Source organism: Triturus cristatus, chromosome 8 (assembly GCF_964204655.1).
Source record: "Triturus cristatus chromosome 8, aTriCri1.1, whole genome shotgun sequence".
Taxonomy (NCBI): Eukaryota; Metazoa; Chordata; class Amphibia; order Caudata; family Salamandridae; genus Triturus; species Triturus cristatus.
In genome coordinates, this window is record NC_140591.1 from 1,168,085,845 (window position 1) to 1,168,106,348 (window position 20,504).

At 45.5% G+C, this 20,504-nt stretch overlaps 1 protein-coding gene across 2 annotated transcripts in view; it reads right to left on the minus strand.

Annotated features, from left to right (window-relative positions):
* The window catches only part of LOC146805553 (nucleoside hydrolase-like), a 229,136-nt gene extending 209,091 nt beyond the window's left edge, over positions 1 to 20,045 (minus strand). For both annotated transcript variants that reach the window (XM_085622809.1, XM_085622810.1), the window contains exon 1: positions 19,951 to 20,045. The gene's annotated coding sequence lies outside the window, so the exon portion shown is untranslated. The remainder of the gene's footprint in view (positions 1 to 19,950) is intronic.
* Positions 20,046 to 20,504: the final 459 nt, after the last annotated feature.

Genomic DNA, 20,504 nt, shown 5'->3' on the forward strand with positions numbered 1-20,504 from the left:
AAGAATTGGGAAAGAAGGCAGATAGATGGGTCAGGACTAGAGTTAAGCAGAAAAACTAGAACCAGGGCGGTGATCAGAAAAAGGCAGACCAGAAGGGTAATGAGCAGAAACAAAAAGACCAGAAGTCTTCACCAGGCCCCCAAAAGGCTCAGGGGGAGGGTGGTTCCAAAAAGGATAAGAAGAAAGATGGCCAAAAGAAACCATGGTGCAACTATTGTAAGTCCAACTCACATTGGTTTAGTGAGTGCACCAAAAAGGATAAGCCCCCAGCCACCATTGCCCCTAAGGCAACTGTACCCCCTAGTTCAGCTGTAAGTGGTGGTTCCCAGCAAAAGGGTGTAGTAGGGTTAACCCTGGGAACTGAGGAGGACTCTGGCCTAGTCAGAGTACCTACTCAGGCTGTTCTGATCTGTGATGGGGACTTAGCTTTGTCCTCTACTGTAGGCCCCAGTAACCTGGGCAAGTACAGACAGACACCTTTTATCAACCAAAGAATGGCTCAGGCCTACAGGGACACTGGAGCTAGTGTCACAATGGTGACACCTGCTTTTGTGGACCCTGGACAGATCATACTAGGTGAGAATTACCTAGTGACCAACGCTAGCAATGCCACTACCTCCCATAGTGTGGCTATTGTTAACTTCTCCTGGGGAGGGGTAACTGGCCTCAAGAAAGTTGTTGTTAGTTCAGACCTTCCTGTAGAGTGTTTACTGGGCAATGATCTTGAAACTTCAGTTTGGTCTGAAGTGGAGTATAGGACCCATGCAGAAATGCTGGGGATAGATGCACATGTCCTTGCTGTGACCAGGTCACAGGCCAAAAAGTGCAACACTGAACAAGTGCTGGATCCTGAAACTATGGACCAGTCACAACCCAAGAGAAAGAGCAGTAGGGTTAAGGCTGTGCCTTCCCCCCTGCCTCAGGTGGTGGATCAGCCCTCCCAGGAGGATGATTCTGAGAGCCCTGAAGGAACTGTCCTAGAAGAACTTGAACCTGATCAGGTTGAGTTTCTTGGGACAGGGGGACCTTCAAGGGCAGATCTGAGGCAGGCTCAATTAGACTGCCCCTCTCTTGAACCCCTCAGACAGCTGGCTGCTGCTGAGGCTGCAGGGAATGCTCAAGGTACCCATAGAGTGTATTGGGATGAAGGGCTACTGTACTCAGAGGCTAGAGACCCCAAGCCTGGTGCATCCAGGAGGTTGGTCATACCACTGAAGTTCAGGGGCTTCCTTCTAACCTTGGCCCATGATATTCCCCTTGCAGGACATTTAGGCCAGAACAAGACTTGGGACAGGCTTGTCCCTCACTTTCACTGGCCCCATATGTCAGAAGATACTAAGGAGTTTTGTCGCTCCTGTGTCACCTGCCAAGCCAGTGGCAAATCAGGTGGCACCACAAAGGCCCCCCTCATACCACTACCTGTGGTGGGGGTCCCCTTTGAAAGAGTGGGCATAGATATTGTAGGACCAATGGACCCACAAACAGCATCTGGGCACAGATTCATACTGGTGATAGTGGACCATGCCACCAGGTACCCAGAAGCAATTCCCCTGAGGACCACAACAGCTCCTGTTGTGGCAAGGGCCCTGCTTGGAGTATTCTCCAGAGTGGGCTTTCCAAAGGAGGTCATTTCTGACAGAGGTGCCAACTTTATGTCAGGATACTTGACTGCAATGTGGAAGGAGTGTGGTGTTAACTATAAGTTCACCACACCCTATCACCCACAGTGCAATGGGCTTGTTGAGAGATTCAACAAGACCCTAAAGGGAATGATAAAAGGATTACCAGACAAGCTTAGGCGAAGATGGGACATCCTTTTACCCTGCCTTCTGTTTGCTTACAGAGAGGTCCCACAAAAGGGGGTTGGCTACAGCCCTTTTGAGCTTTTGTTTGGGCATCCTGTAAGAGGACCCCTGTGTTTGGTGAAGGAAGGATGGGAGAGACCTCTCAGACAACCCAAACTAGACATAGTGGATTATGTACTTGGTCTCCGCTCCAGGATGGCAGAGTATATGAAGAAGGCTTCTAAAAACCTTGAGGCAAGCCAAGAACTCCAAAAAGCTTGGCATGACCAAAAGGCTGTACTGACTGTTTACCAGCCAGGACAGAAAGTGTGGGTGTTGGAGCCAGTGGCCCCAGCAGCACTCCAAGACAAATGGTCTGGACCCCACACTATTGTTGAGAAAAAGGGAGAAGTCACCTACTTGGTGGACCTTGGGACTCCCAGAAGCCCCCACAGGGTGCTTCATGTCAACAGATTGAAGGCATATGTTGACAGGGCAGACATGGGGCTACTCATGGCTACAGATGAGGGGCAGGAGGAAGAGAGTGACCCTCTCCCAGACCTGTTGACTCAGAACCCTGATGATGGCTCAGTTGATGGTGTGGTCTTTTCTGACAGCCTCACTGTCCATCAGCAACAGGACTGCAGACAAGTTCTGCAGGCCTACAGACATATGTTCTCTCTGACCCCAAGTCAGACAAACTGGTGCACCTTTGAGGTGGACACTGGTGACAGTCTGCCTGTGAAGAGTAAAATCTACAGGCAACCTGACCATGTCAGGGACTGCATAAAAGTTGAGGTACAAAAGATGTTGGAGCTGGGAGTCATTGAACCTTCAGAGAGCCCTTGGGCTAGTCCTGTAGTTCTTGTGCCAAAACCTCACACCCAAGATGGTAAGAGAGAGATGAGGTTTTGCGTGGATTACAGAGGTCTCAATGCTGTCACTAGGACAGATGCCCACCCAATACCTAGGGCAGATGAGCTCATTGACAGACTGGCAGCTGCTAAGTTTTTGAGCACATTTGACCTAACAGCAGGCTACTGGCAAATCAGACTAGCTGAGAGTGCAAAGGCCAAAACTGCTTTCTCGACCCCAGGAGGACATTATCAATTTGTGGTAATGCCCTTTGGTTTGAAGAATGCACCTGCCACTTTCCAAAGGCTGGTGAATCAAGTCCTTACTGGGTTGGATGATTATTGTGCAGCTTATCTTGATGATATTGCTGTCTTTAGCTCCACCTGGGAGGATCACCTGGTCCACCTGAGGAATGTTTTAGAGGCCCTGCAAAAGGCAGGCCTCACTATCAAGGCCACTAAGTGCCAGATAGGGCAGAGCAAGGTTGTATACCTGGGCCACCTAGTTGGTGGGGGTCAGGTTCAACCACTGGAGAGCAAGATCCAGACCATAAAGGACTGGGCTCCTCCAACTACCCAGACTCAGGTCAGAGCTTTCTTGGGCCTGACTGGGTACTACAGAAAGTTTGTTAAGAACTATGGGTCCATAGTGACACCACTTAATGACTTGACCTCCAAGAAGATGCCAAAGAAAGTTCAGTGGACAGTAAGCTGTCAAAAAGCATTTGATGACCTGAAGCAGGCCATGTGCAGTGCACCTATTCTGAAAAGTCCAGACTACTCCAAAGAGTTCATTGTCCAGACAGATGCTTCTGAGTTAGGTGTGGGAGCTGTTCTTTCACAACTGAATGTAGATGGTCAAGACCAGCCCATTGCTTTTATAAGTAGAAGGCTGACCCCTAGAGAGAAACGTTGGTCAGCTATTGAGAGGGAGGCCTTTGCTGTGGTTTGGGCCCTGAAGAAGCTGAGGCCATACTTGTTTGGCACTCACTTCAAGATTCAGACAGACCACAAGCCCCTCTTGTGGCTAAATCAGATGAAGGGTGAAAATCCCAAACTTCTTAGGTGGTCCATTTCCCTACAGGGGATGGACTTCACAGTGGAACATAGACCTGGGACTGACCATGCCAATGCAGATGGACTCTCCAGATATTTCCACTTAGAACATGAAGACTCAACTGGTCAAGGTTAGTTTAATGTCCCTAAGTTTGGGGGGGGGGGGGGGGTTGTGTAGGAGAGTAGGGTCTGCTTTCTATGTTCACCCCCACTTTTTGCTTTGCTTTACTGGTTTTCGACTTAGATGTGGCTGTGGGCCTGCTAATCAGACCCACAGCCCTGCTGTTCTCTCTCTAAATTAATACTATGTACTTTAGGTGCATAACCCATTTGGATAGGATCACCTTATTGGCCCCTGTACAGTGTACCCTAGGTACCCAGGGCATAGGTGTACCCTAGGCCTACCAGGGGCTGCAGCATGTATTATGCCACCCCTGGCCTGGCCTTCCATTTTGACACAACTGGCTGATCACTCAGCTGGGGCAAGGTCGTGTAATCACCCCTTGCTTAGGTGTAGTATTCCTATACCTAACTTACATATAGACACATGTGTACCTATCAGTCACTCCTATGGCAGGCCTTGACAATCCTGGAGGCAGAGTGCTTGGTAACATGTGAGATGGTGCTCTAGCATGAGCTGAGCCTGTCTGCAGCTTTCGGAACCATGACCTTATAGCTGTTCTATGATATAGCCTACCATATACTCTTAAAGTGCCTTATAATCTTAGACGGTTATGGTAACTATGGTTTGGCTTTATCGAAACATGTCGTGCAAGGTGTCTAACACTGTGGAATAATACCCCCATGCCATTTCTGGACATGAGAATATTATTCCCCCCTTCTAGAGGGAAAGACATGTTAAAATCATACTTCAACTGTTAGCCTCTGACCAAAGCCTCAGCATCACAAAATGGATGCTGCTGCCACGACACAAGTCTGACCTCCTGCAGCTGGGAGTGATCCCAGCCAGGGAGGCCTGGACAATAGGTTTCCTGCTTGGGGAGGTGCTAGCACCTCCCCAGACAGCCTTTAGTGTATTGGGGCAGGGTGGGCTGAAAGGAATGAGACATGCCTGGGGCACACAAGGTGTTCCTTGCATAGTCCAGTTCAAACCGGCGCTGGGGCACTCCAGCCCCAGCTCTGGCGCGAAACTGGACAAAGGGAAGTGGGTGTAACCACCCCCTCCCAGGTCCCACCCATAAGGCGTGACCTAGCAGGTATCCCAGCCCCCCAGATTAGTATAAGAGTGGGAGTTGGGCCTCAAGACTTTAGATTATCCTGAACCTGCAAAACTGAACAGAACCTCTGGACCTTCGACATTCGACGAAAGAAGAAGACTGAAGAATCTCCCTTGTAGCCAAGGAGTGGCTACCCTGTGCAAACAGGCACCATCAAGAGACTACCCTTTGCTTTGCGACCGTTCTACGAGGAACCGACTGCAGAGCCCGACCAGAGCCTTGACTTCCAGACTTCTCCGACCCTCATCCACATCTGCAGCAGAGCTGAGATCCGTGGAGGCGACGAGCGACGTGGGACCGGCTACCTGGGAAAAGTGGCTAGTAACTTACAGCGCAGCTTCTGAGGTACCCTCGAAGTTGTGCACCGGGGATTGAGAAGCCCCAACCCCAAGCACCATCTGCACCGAAGATCAGCCCCCCACACTCCACGAGTCCTGCGTGGGGCCCTTCAGCATTTTCCTGCTTGCCGCGTCTGTCCGGTTGCTTGCCCGCTGGCTAGTGGCCTCTGTGACGACGCACCCTGAAATCTTCTGCGCTGGTTTGGCTCCTCCAGACTGGCTCCCGCTTCTCTGCAAAGAAGAAGCACCCCAGACCTTCCTGGTCTGCACCAGAAGCAAGTCCTTCGTTCTTCGTGGGTTCCGCTTGCCAAGGCTTGGTGAGTCCTAGTCCAACTTCGACGCCGCCGACAGCAAGAGCCTTCGTGGGACAGCTCGCCTCCTGGTCCTGGTCATCCTCGACGCTTCCTGGTCCTCCTGGCTGCAGCGACAAGCTTCACCTTCACCTGCAACTCTTCACGACATCGCCTGGTTCCTTCCTGGTTCCACGTGGTCACTGGCTAGTGACCTTGACTCTGTCCCTTCTGCTTGCAGGTTTCTTCTCTTCTTGATCCCAGCCTTGGGATCCACCGGACACTCTTCACTGACTGCCTGTCAGCATCTTTCTTCAGGCATCCATAGGAGTCGACGACGAAAACGACGCATCTTCACCCCTATGCACCCGCAGCCTGTGGGCTAGGTAACTTGGGTACTCCGGTGCTCATCAGGATAGTGACTATCCTAGTGTCTAGTTTTCAAGTCTCAACTTCCTAGCTACTCCGGAAGTGTCCTAAATCTACCGTTTTCTAAACTGTACTATTGCTATTGACTTTTACGCATTACGCGTGAGTGTTTCCACTCTGCACACGAATCCCGTGGGCCTCCCACTTCCTAACTAACGCTAGTGTAGTGTAGCCCCAGCGATTCCCTAGGCCTAGGCCTATTCTATTTCCGTGACAGTGGTTCTTATACCACTTACTTAGTATATGGTTTGCGTGGCCCCTAGGGCCTAACTGTATTACTTACCTGTGTGACTTACTGTATGCATTAATAAGACTGTGTTGTACTTACCTCTAATCTCATAAAGAGTGCTGAGGGTTTGCTTAGAATAAATACACTTTATTTTATATATATATCTGTTGTGGTGTCCTTTCATTTGGTGTTCAAGGGATTATATATGGTATCACCGCTGGCTTCACATGCCATTCAGAGTTTAGCCTAAGACTGCTCTTGTCCATGCTACCACTAGGATAGCTGGTCTATAAGGTTGACTTTACAACCAATCACCATAAGGGTATTTGGACTGATATAAGGTGTACACTATAACTAGTGACATCATACATCAGGCCAACTTCTCACAGTGACATTATATCACACAACGCCATTATGGGGAAGAGGGAGGATGGGACGAGTGAGTTGCGCCAGCCATGTTAGCAGTATCGAAGGGCGCTGGCGATAGTGGAACGTCACTCCTGGGCTGTCGTGCAGGGGCAGATGCGGTCTTGCTCACGGCTCTGCCTGTTCTCCTCGCGAGGGCGTCTAAGCACTTTCACTCCCGAGTGAAGCTTTCATTTGTTTTAGTGAACACACTTCCCATGCTGCAGTCAGTCATCGACAGGACACGGGGCTGCGATCATGCGATGTGTTTACGTTGCCAGTAAGTGATGCAAAGAGGTGTCTGATTTAGAAGTAGCGGCAACAAGACTGTGATGTGCCTCATCGCCTCTAGGGTTAAGAACTGTAGTTCTCGTCGGGGAAGACAAATTAGATCGGATAAAGATTTGTGTGCAATTTGTAAATATGTTGAATGGATGCGAATGACGGGGGACATGCTACAGCGGTGAACAATATGACTCTCAGTCTTTTGCTTCTCACCAATAACGTTGACTTCCTTGTCTAGAGCTGTGCATTAGACCGTTGACATTTTAGGATTGCACTGAGGTAGGGGGTTTCATCCCCTGGGCTGAGATTAAGCATTTTATCTCCTGAACAATTACATTCTAAATCCAGATGTTCCTTTTAGCTAACTGTGCAATGTACACTGGTAATGCGCTTGTCATAACGGTGTCAGTGCGAGGTTTGTTTGAGATATTTGGACCCTGTGCACTCCCAGTAAAATGAACACAGTCCTAAGGAACTGTTCCCATATATTCTTTCTACTGCACTTCTGCTTCTACTATCTGCTGCAATTAAAAAGTGAAACAATTAATCAGTTTAATAAACCTATCAAGGATGGCAAGCTGCTGTTATCTTGTCCAGGATAATGACCCGCTTCTCACTGATGTCAGCAGCGAGCCTTTAACGCGCTGAGATCATTTGCAATGCTCTTTTTTGCGACCCTGAACAACAAGATACTGCCCCAAACCGGAAAATCAGCTCACGGATCTGTTCAGGATAGTTTTTTGTTGAGCGCTCACTTTTGGAACGCAGAAAGGCAATTTGTCTAAGATCACACATCGCCAATTTCCAGTAAACGGCACTTAATGAAAGCAGGCATGTTTTCATGTCCATAGCAAACTCCCATCAATGTCTTTAGCCCCTCGCTGACATTGCTTGTGTACGCTGCGCCATCCCTCTGTTTCCCATGTCCCAAGCAACCTCGAGTTTCCCTGCGGCTTTGTAACCTGCTGGCACCCCCACCTCCATGAAGCTAAACTCAGCTGGTAAACACATCAAGCCTTTATCAGTGAGCTGATTTGTTTCATGTAAATGCCCATCCAGGGGCTTATTACGGAAGCTTTCCACCAGGGTAAATCTGTTTTGCTGCTAGTGCAGCATAAACCTACTCGATAGCAAGGTTGCTCAGTGAGTTAGCGCTTCTGGAAACCCGGACATCGCACCCATGTCAGTAAAATGTTTATTATTAAATGTTATTTTCAGCACTTTGGAATTGCAAATATGCTTCATAGAAAACGTATTTTTATAAAAATAGCAGTATGCTTTGACACACCTAATACCATAACTGAAACCGAATATTCTCTTTTTGGTGCTTTGGTATTGAATACCATGCGAAATCCGACACTAAATCAAAATGCATCCTTACTCAGAAAATAATATATAAACGTTCAGTTCATCTGATATGTAGCTGTTGTAAGTTCCTCAAAGTTTTATTGCATTTGTCTGAGGACCTCGTTCTTTGATCCTTATCACCTTGAACAATACATGGTTCCATTCTCTTTAGAGGGAAATGAAACTGTCGTTTGTTATGCTACAGCAGCTCTAAATCTCAGGTAACACATGGATAAAATTAATATCTGATTTGATCTAATAGTACAATGTAGACTGCAGACACCTCAACGTTACCACCATCTGCTAACAGGAAGAGACTGCTCGGTTCAATATCTCCCAAACGTGAACAAACGCTTCTCTCCAAAGCTATTCAAGTGGGCATAGTATTCTTGAAGCTTACTTAGTAAAGTGCAAGGTCGGGGAATAACTTTTCTCTTCCACTATCTTTTATGCATGTCCTTTATTGCATTCAGGTCACCTTGACTGATTGTATCAACTGCGGTTGCAAATCCATCTCGGACTAAAATTTAGTCAACAGCGATTATGTTTTCATTTATGATCTGTATTATGCTACATTATACGATAAAGCATGCACTTGTGTAAAAATACATGAAAATTGCACAAGCTGGTGTATCTAGTCTATCCGAAGGCAATCATAAATTCTGCATTATGATTATGGTTTTTGGTTTGTTAGTCCCGCCTCCTGACGACCATGTCTTCATTTTTATTCTTCCGAGGCTATTAGCCCCTTTACTTTAAAAATACTTTTGTTCCCCTGCCTCTCCCCATTCCCTCCTGCAGTCCGAAACTTCTTGGACCACAACCAGCCCCCCACCCTCTCCCGCTGGTGCCTTCTTTGATGCCCGCAATTCCGTTGAAAATGCAATAGGTTTCTCGTAAATACGCATCATATTGCATTTTCAATGGTTGTTTGTCCTGTGATTGGTGGATAAATGTGCACTATATTTTGCCTGACCTGTCCTAATCACATGCGCAATACAAACGTCTCTCTTACGCATGCGTGGGGAAGCCATGTCGCCATTGTCTGTGCCGCAACGGTGCTGCGGATCTGTTATAACGGAGTGAGAGTTATTCTGCCGCAGCTCTTCAGCCACGCCCTGCCCGTACCAGGTTAGAGATGACTTTCGTGGGAGGCGACATTATATCACACAACGCCATTGTGGGGAAGAGGGAGGATGGGACGAGGGAGTTGCGCCAGCCATGTTAGCAGTATCGAAGGGCGCTCGCGATAGTGGCACATCACTCCTGGGTTGTCGTGCAGACACTTTCACTTTCAAGGTCGTGCGAATTACATTTTTCAGAAAGCAGAAGTGTGATGATGTGTAAACACTGCTTGCTTATGGTTACACTATGCACAGCAACAGGAACAATAATAATACTTAGTCTTATTAGTGTAGTTAACTTATTGCTACCACACTTTTATTTGTTGTTTTGTAGCATTGCAAACATCAATTGTTGCTATTACCCAATTTAATGGTGCCTACACGAATGTCTGTCTAAGCAGGAATTGAAACTGAGAACCTGATAGAACAGGAGTACCTCTCTGCTGCAACAACACATAACACAAGTATTTGCAATGCAACAGGTCTCATATTTCTAAAAGTTTGAACGTTTGGCGTTCCTAATAATAATGCAACGCCAAGAGCTCAAACATTCAGTAATGCGAGACCGATTGCATTGCAAATGCTTGTTTGTCACCGTAATCAGACAGCCATGAAGAAGGGACCCCCTGCCCATACTTTCTGTGATGTTTTCAGAATCGACGTTTTACGGCCTTTCACTTTGTTCTGTTCAAACATATAATTGGAATGTCTTTCTAATCCATCAAATCCCAGATAGCTTCAAGGGGCAAACATATTGGTAGGGTTTTTTATATATATAATACAGCTGCTAAAGAACTTTGGGGCATATTATCAAGGAGGGCATAAAAATTATCGCCGCTTTAGCGGCAGAAAACTGCCGCTAAAGCCGCGAAATGGGCTTGATAATATGCCCTTGAGAAATCCCATAGAAGCCCATGTTCTGGTGTCAACCTGGGCTTCTATGGGAATTCTCTGCAGCATATTATCAAGCCCATTATCGCCGCTTTAGCGGCAGTTTCCTATCGCTAAAGCGGCGATAAATTTAACGCCCTCCTTGATAATATGCCCCTAAGTGTTAAAGGAAAATACTATTTGTATTCCTTAGGTATCTTTCAAAACATACAGTGAAGCAAGCGTTGACATATCTCTATAGCGAATGCTGTTACTTTAGGCGGAAGGACATGCCATTAGCGCCCTGGGGACAGAAAAGAGGGGCTATTACTACACCCTGTTCTTAGGGCCTCTATGAGGCTCCGGAGAAAGAGGGGTGGCCAGAGCACAGTGCTCCTATGTGCCCAGTGCCCACATCCCATTGCTGTCTGAAGGCGCTACTCATTAGGATCTAGGGTCTGAAGGAGTTGGTGCTAGATGTGGTCATAGGACACACCCTGTGTGCAAAACCTATAGGGTATGGCTGGATGCCATGCTATTGGACTTGTGTGGCATGGGAGGCCACAATGGCTTTCCGGTGTGCTCTGATTGCAGCCTGCGCACAGGACATGGCCATAGGCCTTGCTTGCTATTTTCCCAGAACCGCAGGACATAGCAAAAGGCCATGTCCAGTAGACCCTGAAGGCAGGGGAAAATAGCACAGGGCATAGCTGTGCCCAGATCATGGTAATGGGCTGGCATGCAGGGCACAAGTAGAAGTTGAGATGCATGCAGCATCTAGCGGGTGGAGGTGCCAGAGTACTTGATACAGCTGGGCTAAAGACCAAGCCCAGGGCTTTATGTGGACCAGGTCCTGTCGGTGCTCAACACCAGCAGTTTTAAACAGCTGTTGCTGGCACAGGTCTAGATAAGGCTCTCCATTTTACCCTCACCCTCGGAGTGAAAAAAAAATCCTCAATTCGGCAGCAGTACCACCCTACACAGGCCTTTGATGTAATTTCAAAGAGACTCATTATAGTTATGCCAGACTCATCATTTCAGAACTGAAGCATTTTCAATATTTTATACAACAAACTCATTGTTGTTACTTATTTATCTTATGCAACTAACAACTATTGACAAAGCAAACAGTCCTGGCTTGTTTAGGTGTAATGTCAGTTGTTGTATTGTATCTGGAAGCAATAAAAGAAAGAGACAGCAAAATACCTGCCGGGCGGCACATTATGGTAAGCACAGATTTTTAGCTTGCATGTTTAAGCCACACTCTTAACTACATAGGCCATGCCACTTTGAGAGACCCCCACCAGTTTTGTTATTGGCCGTAAACAACCTGAGGTAACTCGAGGCATTAAGTAATGTCCACTCAGCTTGTCATCCTTGCACACTCAAGCGTTCCATTAAGTTATGATGGCCCTTATTCGGCACTTTTTCTCAAAGCGCTTTAGCAAGCGGCCTGATGAGAGACAATAAAAATGTCATGATAACGCGGATGGTTAATGTTTCTCCTAGCGAGAAATCAGAGTTTTGTCTAGTGGAAGTTTTGACTCATGGAAAGGTAGTGCAGAAGGTTAATGTGCCTGCTGCAAAGAACATGTACTTGATGCAGATCAAAAAATGCACATGATGTACATGATGTAAATAGGTCAGTGAGTCACTGCTTTTGTCAGAGAGATCCTTTTGTTACTTGCAGTTTGTAAATTAAAATCCTAACATACAACAGTGAGCTATTAACTGTCATCTAAGAGCTGCATGCAAACTGCAAGGTACAAATTGGAGCGTTATGTTTTTTCCCCCCAGTCTTTGTTTGATTACCCTTATGTTTCACAAATAAATTGTTATATTTCTATTTTCAGCACCTGGTAAAGCCTGACAACCTGAACCATTACCTAATTTTTGGGTAATTTTTGGACGAAGAACAAGAGGCCCCAACCTCCTTTGCTGCTCTTTCACCCCGGCTACGACCCAGCAAACACCAGTGTTAAAGGTAAGGAAACTTATGATATATATTATTTTTTATTGGAGTTAGGGCTATGTATGTGGTCACTCTACATGGTGGTTGGGGTGGGTGCACATTCTTAACATTGTACCCTCAGTGGATGAAATTTACTTGTAGCCTTAGCCCTGTGCTTTGGGCAATAACGTTTGTTAAAGGCACTATGTATTCCTTGCCTTGTTCAAGGCCCTCAAGCAGTGTCTGTTTCAGTGCCTTCAGCAACCACTATGGCACACAGAGGCAGCAGGCAGTAAGGCTGTATTTTTAGCAGTCCTGTTGTCCAAAGGGGAGCTGTTGGAGATATATTGCGATAATGCACAAGATATATGTATTTATACTGAAATTTGATATTATTGCACTAAATCTTATACGTTGTACTTTGACTATTGACAGGGTTCTTTCATATTGGTAAGGACAGCATCGGCATGATGAATACAGTAGAGCAATTAATTACACGGTCATTCCATGCACGGCCACTAGAAGAGAAACTACATATAAAGAGATTAGGACCTGATCGGCCTGACCTACAACTACAACAAGTTACCCAGGACAGAGGAAATTCTAACAAACGTACATTCTCAAACACCGGGTACACAAAAGCTGATTGACTTACAGGGTGCCCATCAAGAAACAAACTGTTCTGCTTCCCCTGCTTGCTGTTTAATGGTGAATTTTCTTGGACAAGAGAAGGAGTGATAGACTTGAAGCATTTGTCTGAAAAAATAAAGAAGCATGCACACACAAGAAAGCATATGGAAAACCTGACGAGACTGGGAATGTTGGGAGACACACCGATTGAGCACATAAACGAGGCATACCGCCAAACAATACAGAAACACAATGAAGCAGTTGATAGGAATAGACACATACTCTCAAAAATAATTGATTGCATTCGTTTCTGTGGTGCTTTCGAACTGGCATTGCGAGGCCATGATGAATCAGAAGGTTCCCCAAATCCTGGAATATTCAGAGGCCTTGTGGATTTAGTATCAAGCATAGACAAGGAAATGGAAGCACATTTAGCAAGTGCTACAGTCTTTAAGGGCACCTCTAAAACTATACAAAATGAACTCCTTGAGTGTATGCTAGAAATTATGAGAAGCCATATTGTCCAAGAGTTGCAAAACACAGACTTTGTGGCTAATCAGGCTGATGACACCACTGATGTGGCCACACAAACACCGTCCTTATTAGTCTTTCTGTACCTGGACAATGACAGTAATGTTGTGGAGAGGTTCTATGGTTTCACACATTTAAGAGACTCTAGTGCAGAAACCATTACTGCAGCTATACTGCGTCAACTGAGCTTAATTTTTCCAGACGTGCCTAAAAAAAAAACGTATCGCTCAAAGCTATGATGGTGCATCCATAATGAGTGGAAGCCTTGGTGGAGTACAGAAAAAAATTAGATATGTGTACCCTAATGCTCATTATGTGCACTGTTACGCCCACCAACTTAATCTTATTATGCAACCGGCAGTATCAAAGATCTCCGAGACACAAATTTTCTTTCGGGATGTAGGAGGCATGGCAGCATTCTTTTCATGTTCCCCAAAAAGAACGGAAGCACTTCAGGAGATTGTGGACAAAAGGGTTCCAAGAGGATCCTCAACTCGTTGGAACTTTAACATACGTACAGTCAAACTAATCTATCAACATATGGAAGACCTTGAAAAATGTTTTGAACCCATAGAAGGCAATGAAACCTTTGATTTCAAAACTCACAGTGAAGCGCGTGGCTTTTCTAGAACACTAAAAGACAGAGAGTTTCAGTTCTTTCTGTTTTTATTTCATGAGATAATGTTACCTGTCGACATTTTATTGCAAGCACGAGCGATAGATACTGTCTCTGTGAAAAGATATACCACTATGTTTGTCGAAAGCATAAGCAAAGTGAGAGATGAGGTTGACAATTTAGACAGCAAACTGCCAGAGGCTTCTACTTTTTCAAACCACAGGAAAACCATCACCAGTCTGGTTCGAAATGCAAAGGAGATATGTGACATTGTAATTGTGCATGCACAAGAACGTTTTGCTTTCACAAAAAATTTGGTGACTGCCGCATTATTGGAAATTGAATACTTTGCAAAATATGATGAATCCTTCCCTGAGCATGCTCTGAAAGAGGCTGTGGAAGCTTATCCTATGCTCAACCAAGAGGACCTGAAAACTGAGTTGACTGTACTGTACGCAATGCCCCTGTACCGGAAGGCCAAAGGTGCCAGGTCTTTGCTGGCTTTAATTCCTAAACTTAATATGGAAAAGTCACTTACAGAGACAGTGGCTTTACTCAAAATTGTCATTACCACTCCTATGACAACAGCAGAGTCAGAACGATGTTTTTCCACCTTAAAGAGGATTAAGACATTCCTGAGGAACACCTTCCTTGAGGAAAGACTAAATGATTTGGCAATGCTATCTATAGAGAGCAAGCTAGTTCAAAATATCCCAGACTTTAACATTCAAGTTATTGAAAAGTTTGCTGCTCTTAAAGACAGACATGCTGATTTTAGATACAAAAAGTAAACAATATGTTGAATGCTGCTAGTTTGCAACCTGTTTAGTTGTTTGTTAAATAAAAAGCATCTGTGGGGTACTCAGAAATGCATTATATCTCAAAGTCTGTTATGAAGCTCTGTGGTTATACTGAATAAGCAGCTACTTATGTTATATGACATCTCTTTATTAATGTAATAACTGCACTTTCACATTTGCTTTATTAACCTTCCTGCTTTCTCAAATTTGCTTAAAAATACACAATTTTTTCACTCTTTTTTCAAAATTGTCTCGGGTGGAGAACCCCCCGAACCCTCACTACAGTGCAGTATGACAATCATTGTACGCCACACCACTCAAATGTCACCGTCCGCCACTACAAATATTATGTCACTTAGAAGGAAATTGATTCATATTAATTCATCTTTCAAAATGGGATTACTATAGTGTATATATGCCTGCATCTTTTTCCCCCGACGTAAGCCTCAGCAGCCCTCTGGACAACTTAAGGAATACGCCATTAGTCTGCATGAAAAAAACCCTGCTCAAGCGTCTGTTTTGACTCCAGGGATTCACACCTTAAAGAACTCGCTCCTTGTTTAAAAATTGCTGGAAAAGCCCAGACACTCTGCCTAGAGTCGTGGGCACTTTCCAAGATGTATGATAAGTTATTTTCCACTTTTAAGATCTAAGAATTTTATCCTCCTCTAGGAAAGTGCCCCTTTTTGACATGGTCACCCCCATTTTTAGTTCGAGCCTTGACAGCGCGTGTGCTGTCTCTCGATCTGTTGTATATACTACTAGGCTGACAGCCCGCCTATTGGCTTTTTTTAGGTTACTATAATTGTCCTTTTAAAAGGCTTGGCTGCAATTAGTTACTGTCCCTTCTTCGTCCCTCCTTATCCGCCTTTGTTTACTCCCAGCAGCAGCGCCTAACTTCGGCTATCCTCCAGTTTTTGCCTTGATCCTTCGTTTTTAGGGACTTTATTTGTATTCTTCCATTGTGGTGTTAGCAGCAAATGTTTTGAAGGGTACGTGCGTCCTGGGCATAAACTCAAGAGAGGGCCAAGAGGCCGAAGAGCTCACATTACAGAATGCGGAATGCAGCATCCCGATCACAAACAATTCACTAGCTCATTACGTGGTCCAGGATTGCGTGATAAACCTGTATGTATTTCTATTCAGGTGGATATACTGGAGCACGTAATGAGCTTGTTAATTGTTTGTGATCGGGATGCTACATTCCTACCTCTGTAACATGAGATCTTGGGTCTCTCAGTAACGCTTCCCACACACAGAGGCAACGTTTATGCGCCAATGTAAACACAAACAAGCATCTGCAATGCAATAGGTCTTGCATTTACGCGAGTTTGAGATATTGGCACTGTAAATAAGAATGCCTTTTATTTATGCTTTGATTTTTAAAACTTAAATAAATGGCATTGTCATTTACAATGCCAATAGCTTAAACTGTCACAAATGCGAGACCGAATGCATTCCAAATGCTTGTTTGCCTGGTATTTGATGCAATTTTGACTGAAGTGACTGGGTTCCTGCTAACCAGGTCCCCAGTACCAGTGCTCTTTCCCTAAAACAAATTAATTGTGCAATTGTTGCCCAATTGGCAAGACCTTTAGCACTCCTGTGGTGCTGGTATCTAGGGCATGGGGTTGAGAAGGTCCCTAGGGGCTACAGCATGTATTGTGCCACCCTAAGGGACCCACCACTAATCTCATGCACATTGCCATTTCTAGATGCGTGCAATGGAGCAGAGAAAAGTGAAAACACGACATGGCACACACCGTGTGTGCCATGGCCCCAGACACTGAATGAAATATATTTAAGTCACCTCTACAACAGGCCTTACATCCCTAAGGCAGGGTGCATTATATTACATGTGAGGACATTTCTGCCTGCTCAGATATGCCCCTATGCTGTCTAGTTCAATTGCTAGATAGTACAAGTGAAAAAGGAGGCCATCTTAAGTATGTGTACTGGGCACTGGTCAATACGAGTTCCCAAACTTAATGATGGCTCCACTGAAACCCATGGTGTTTGGTATCAAGCACCTTGTCTTAATAAATTCCTACTGATGCCAGTAGTGGATTTATTAAGATATGCACCCAAGGGGAATTTTAAAGGTGCCCCCTGAAAACATACCAGACTCTTAGTATGCTGGTTGATTAGTATAATCCAGACTGCCACCACAGACAAGTTTCTGATCCCCTACAGGTGAGAGACCAGGCTCTTGGAGGCCAGAAACAATGCATGCTCCAGGGGAAGGTGTTCACACCTCTTCCAGCAGAATGGCTTGTGATTTAGCATATCAGCGCAAGAGACTTCAAAGTATTTGCTGCCTTTGATATGCGATCCTGGCTCCCCCCACAAATAGGAGATGCCACCCACCGCCCTGAGGCCCATTTGGCACCAGGGCAGGTGGGAAATTGATATTCAGGGAGGCGTGGTGCACTACCAGGCCCGTCACACCCATAATGTGGGCTGCTTGATGTGATGCCCGAAGGAAGGATTCCACCATCTTGAGTTTGGTGGAGTTAGGAGCTCTGGGACAGGGTTATGCCCACTTTCCACAGGAAGTGGTCATATAGGGGGTGTGGTGACTCCAAGGGTAAGTAGCCCATTGGCTACTACCCTTCACTCCCCTTAACACCCTGCTGGTGGACTTTTGCAGCAAACACTGCTTACCTACCTGATCCTGTCCCGATAATTGTGACAACCTGACTCATCCATCAGCTGTGCATCCTCCAAAAGCCTCAGAGAGCCTCCAGCACTTCGCATAGACATCAACATCTTCTTTGAAGTGGAGGAGCCACTTCCCCGAAGCCACCAACTGAAATGTTGGGTTCACCGTTCTTCTGTTCACCGGGTCCAGCGATGCAGCAGCCAGCCATGAAGAGGTCACCTTGCTCCTCATGGTCAGATCTGTCTCCCTGCCAAGTTAGAAGACACCAGCACCAAACGGAGCCCCCTGCACCATTCCCAGGGTACCAGACCCCTTGCAGCAGCCAAAGCTTCTTTGAGTCCCAACTAGACTCCAATGCCGCAGAGACCGAGCAGCCGACGAGGGACGTCAGCATCGTGGAGATCAGCTCTAAGAGTAGCCCAGCTGTCCTGATCTATCCCCCTTTACAGGTCCAACCGAGATCCATGGGTGCCTTTGACGCACAGGCACCAGCTGACCAAAACCCTCTGCACCTGAGCTCCCACGACCTCCACGAACCGAGCCCCCATTGGGAGCTCTTGTCCCCAAGTCCCTCTCTGCAACCTAGGTGGTCCCCTGTTTCCCTATGGTGTAGCGTTCAAAGCTACCAACCTGTCCAGTACCTCTGCACCAGGACACTCCAGGGAAGGTAAACTTGAACTGCTGGTGGTACTGTGGACCTTGACTCCCTAGCGCCTTAAGGGAAGCCCTCACACTTGTTTGCAAATGTCTGTATGCAGTACATGCCGTTTTCTATATAGGAAAGCATCACCGAGTAAAAACGCATTTAAGTAAACATTTTACTTACCTGTAAAAATTGCTATTACGAAAAGTACTTACCCAATTACTAAGTTCCTGGTGTTAAAATAAATATAAAAATACTTGTTATTTTCCGAAATTGGTCTCAAGTTTCTTCTTAAATGTGTGCCTCATTTACTGACTCTGTGTGTGTTCAACAAATGCATTAACACTGCCCTCTGATAAGCCTAAACTGCTCACCCACACTACCACAATAGAGAACATTTGGGATTATTGATTTGAGCATGCGCAGCTCATGCAGGTGAGAGTGGCCTGGCGGGGAGGGGGGAGTCGACAGAAGATGACAAAAAAAAACGTAATTAAAATCAGCACAAGGTAAGTGTGTTTTTTTTAAGTTTCCCTCGTCGTCGTCTGTCGACTACCCCCCACCTCGCCTACCGCTCTTACCAGCTTTGGCCGTGCCTCGATTTAACCATTTTAAGCCAGTAAGGGTCGTCTGGACTTTCTAGATAGTATACATTGTTTCGGTATACTACATAAGTAGCGTTTTCCTACACCTCCTTTATATACCTTGTAGACCCCCATCTATCATGGGTTGAAATAAACCACTTATCCTTTAACATACTATAACATGAGTATTTGCAAGCGCACGTTCACCCAGCTGGGTATCTTGGCGCTGAATAACAGATGTTTATTGTTACCCAACTCAAAGGTACTCAAACTAAAGGGGACCCCTCGGACTGTTGGAACATATCCCCGCAGGAGTGGAAAGAGTATGCTAAGAGGACTCAAATCACTCCCACCACTGATCACCCCCTTGAAGGACATCTACAAATGACTCAATACAGTAATTGTTGCCATTAGAATTATACTTATTATACATACGTCAGGGTCCATATCTAGGCACAGTTTAATTTATGTTTATATAGATGTACCATTAAACCTGTTCCCACCACTACTGATTGTGTCACGTGTGATTCGTGTACCATGGTGATATTATTCACATAATGACTTGTCAAGTTTTGATGCACTCAAATATAGCCTGGTAATATTCACACAAACACATTGTTTTCTTTTAGGTTTACTATTGTAAAATGTCTTGGTAAAGAGTACACAACTCAACACAGGGTAAGAAGAGCACTATGGCTTTTCGAATCATTCACAAAGGTTTCTAAACATTATCTATACATTTCGGTGGTACCATGACTAATACATGTTTCCCGCGCCAGGAAGCTAAATGTATGGTGGCCCTTTCTCGTCCTGTGTCTACTGTGAAGGGACAGACCACCTTTCTACGTGCTTGGCCACACTCCAGTGTTGTGCCTGAATGTGTAATGTAAATACGGTGCTATGTAAAGCGCTCCAATACCTTCGGGTCGAGTTCGCGCTATATAAATATGCAAAAAAAAAAAAAGTGTTCAGAAACGCAGTGCATGTGTGCCATCACATATAGAGGACACGTGTCTATTGTGGACCTTAATGACACATACAGAGGTACACTTTTTTGTACTTATAGCCCACACTGCTACAATGCCACACTAACGGCACGCGCGCACTATACACATACTGGCAACACAACATCACATTCAGATGAGACACGCAAGAATGAAGTACAGTACACAAAACATTATCAAAGTCCTGTAGTTGCCTTTTTACAACCGTAGCATACAGAACTGTAATCATTGTTAAAAAAAGAACATTTAAAGCCTAGAGTAGAGCGATCATTTCTCCTACCTTGTGATTTAAGTCGGCCAGCACAGAATTCAGCGCTTTGAAAGTGATGTCCCTCCTCGCACTGACATCTTGTACTGTAACCTTTACCTCGTGATAAACTCACGCAGAGTTTACGAGTTAACGATTGACTTTGGATAATGCTAATGAGCTGTGCCGGGAGGCTGTGAACAGAAGCCTGTTCTTTACGTGGTTATCTTTATCCTGCATGCGTGCTCAGTAAGAAGTGATTTAAGGGTGCATTTTTCTCGTTTTCACGATTTCTCGAATGTTTAGCCATAGAGATTAACTTTTTCATTACAGGTGTATTAACAATCAGTTTTAAACACAATTGATGATAGCTGGACAACTCATTCTAAAAGTATTATTCAGCCTTAGGTGAAGTTTTTGTCCTGCGAACAATAAGGAAATTGCCCACTAGGGTAGTTTCATTAGACTTTTTTAGGTCACGCCTGACCCAGCGCATGCGCTGGTCTGGCGAGACATTTTGTGAGGGCTCCAAAAAGTGCTACCAGGCCAGCCTAGACGTACAGTGCATGTGCGCGCTTCGCACTTTA